This window comes from Chiloscyllium punctatum, unplaced genomic scaffold, assembly GCF_047496795.1.
Source record: "Chiloscyllium punctatum isolate Juve2018m unplaced genomic scaffold, sChiPun1.3 scaffold_321, whole genome shotgun sequence".
NCBI classification, from domain to species: domain Eukaryota; kingdom Metazoa; phylum Chordata; class Chondrichthyes; order Orectolobiformes; family Hemiscylliidae; genus Chiloscyllium; species Chiloscyllium punctatum.
In genome coordinates, this window is record NW_027310055.1 from 37,501 (window position 1) to 40,000 (window position 2,500).

The window sequence follows — 2,500 nt, forward strand, 5'->3', positions numbered from 1 at the left end:
CTCGGAAGTGCCGGCTGCTTACTCGAGCGGAAGGGTCAGCCTGATTCCTGCCTTGCCGGAGGCCCGGTCGCGGGGGTGACGACCCGCCGCCCGGGACGTGCGAGGCACCAGCAGACAGAGACTGCCCGACGGTCAGAGAGAGGGAGAGAGGAGTGCCGAGGCTCAAGTGGCGAACGGTCGCGCAGGCACGCCACGCACATCGATCGCCAGCCGCGGAACGGCACGGCCTTCAGTGGGGCCGGCGGGCGACGCCGCTCCTGAACCCAGCGGCCCCGAGCCGGACGAGTTGAGGAAGGCACGCCGACGGTGACAGGGTACGGAAGACACAGCGGTGGCCTTCTGGCGACTTGGCCCCCGACAGCCCGACGTTCCGCCGTCCTCCCGATGGCCAGGAGGACCGTGCGGGGGTCGGCCGACGGCGTGGTAGGTGTGCCTGCACGGTGACGGAGCACACACCACGCCCGCCAACCCCTCCGTACCTCCCGAGACCGGTGGCAGGACGGAGCGGAAAACGTGCGGACTGAACGGGAGAGCCAAGAGCCAGCGATCCACGCGCGTGCGACCGTCCAAGTCACAGCGTTCGACGAAAACCTCCTCCCTCGGCCAGGCACTCGGCGCCAGCAGGGGAGACAGGATCAGACGCCCCGCCGGCCACTTAAGGCCGAGGACGAACCACGAGACGGGCGGCTGCAGCAGCGGGCGGCCTGCAGCTCCCAGCACTCTCAATCGATCAACCATCGAGTCGGGTCAGCGTGTCAAACCGGCGAGCTCCACGGTCAGGCCGGCGGCGCACCAGCACCGGACCTCCGCGGCTCCCTTCACTCTTTCCACTGCCAGCCAACCGAGAGACGGACCCAATGCGGACGTGCAGAGCTTAGGCAGACCCCCCACTGGAGGCTCAACACTTCGTGGCAGCTCCGTGTCCCAGAGACCAGGAGGGTTGGCACACACACACAGTGTGAACCACCGACAGCCATTCTGGGACCGGTGACAGCCGTGCTGGCCCCACTGCCACGACACAGACGGACGCCAGGCCGCGCTCCCCGGCGGGGGGATGGCGTCGAGCCTGACGAACGGAATGTGCAGGGTGGGGGGGAAAGGCCAAGCGCTCCGACGCCGGAGGGCTCCGGAGTCTGAACTTAGGGGGACAAAGAGGACGGGTCCTCTGCGACACCCCAGCCGCGCTCTCGCCAGCCAAGGCGAGTGCGATTGATTGCCAAACGACCCTCAGACAGGCGTGGCCCCGGGAAGAACCCGGGGCCGCAAAGTGCGTTCAAAGTGTCGATGATCAATGTGTCCTGCAATTCACATTAATTCTCGCAGCTAGCTGCGTTCGTCATCGACGCACGAGCCGAGTGATCCACCGTCAAGAGTTGTCTGAGTTTGTTTTAGGTCTCTCCCTCGCCAGAGGAAAGCGACCCGGACCGCACATACGCTCCCCACCTTGAGCTACAGCCACCTGCACGCCGGCGTGCGGGCGGAGCAGGGTGGCGTGAAGCGATGGGGAGCACCATCCTGGTGCGGCCCGCAGAAACATACGTCTATTGGGGGGAGGAGGACAGGGCGCCCAAGAGGCGATGCGTGCCCCAACGCACCGCAGCGACGGAGGCAGGATCACCGCCACCATGTCGCCCGCCTAGTATCACGAGGCGTGCAGCAGCTTTGCCCTAGGAAAAGCAGAGGCGGGAACGGGCACCGGCCATCGGTTCGGCAGCGTCACTGACGCGTGCACGTGGCGGCGTGTCGGCGAGCGGACTTCCTGCGAGGAGGCGGGGGCGGCACTCGCCCGAGCAGACGCCCGCCCGGCCCAGCCACCGCCGAGGTGGACTGGGAGTCGCGGCAACGGCTCGTCATACTCGTTCCCACACTCACAGCGCAGCTTGCCCGCAAGCCACCGACCACCGATCGACGCCAGGCGCCCCGACCGAGAGCGGGATCGCTCGTTCGCCCTGCTGGCAGTTCGCTGGGGATCACTACTGCACGGAGCTCGGAGACCGACGGGCGGCAACTCGAGAGTCTTTAAACCACCACCCCCATCCCGCAAGTGCAAAGAGGCTGTATACGCACAGACGGGTGAGGGGAATAGGTACCCCGTCGGGTTTGAAGGGAGCGTGACTAGATAGCAACGATGTAAACCCAGCCGATTTGGGAGCGAAAGACCGGCGCCTGCATCACCGGCTTCGTTTCCCGTGGCTGGAGAGTACACCGAAACCCTCCGTCTGTCGCGAGCTCCCGACGACGCGGTGCCGCCAAGCAGCAGGGCCGGACCTGGTGTGGCTCCCCTCGTCGATCACAGACCGGTCGGCACTACTGACGAGACGGTGGAACGGGCTTCGCCCCTTGTGACGAAGGGTGATGCGAACCCGCCCGCCCGCGTGCGTTCGGGGTGGACTCGGCAAACGGAGATTTGAAATCGGAAAGTGTCCTCCTGCCCCGCGCAGGTAGGCGCCCAACAGTTGTGGGGGGTTTGGCGGTGACCACGGCTGCAGGGCCTGCTACC

At 66.6% G+C, this 2,500-nt stretch overlaps 1 non-coding gene across 1 annotated transcript; it reads right to left on the reverse strand.

The window, feature by feature from the left end:
• Positions 1 to 1,221: 1,221 nt before the first annotated feature.
• LOC140472410 (5.8S ribosomal RNA) lies at positions 1,222 to 1,375 on the reverse strand. Its single transcript, XR_011957621.1, has one exon. It is a non-coding gene; the product is annotated as a 5.8S ribosomal RNA (ribosomal RNA).
• Positions 1,376 to 2,500: the final 1,125 nt, after the last annotated feature.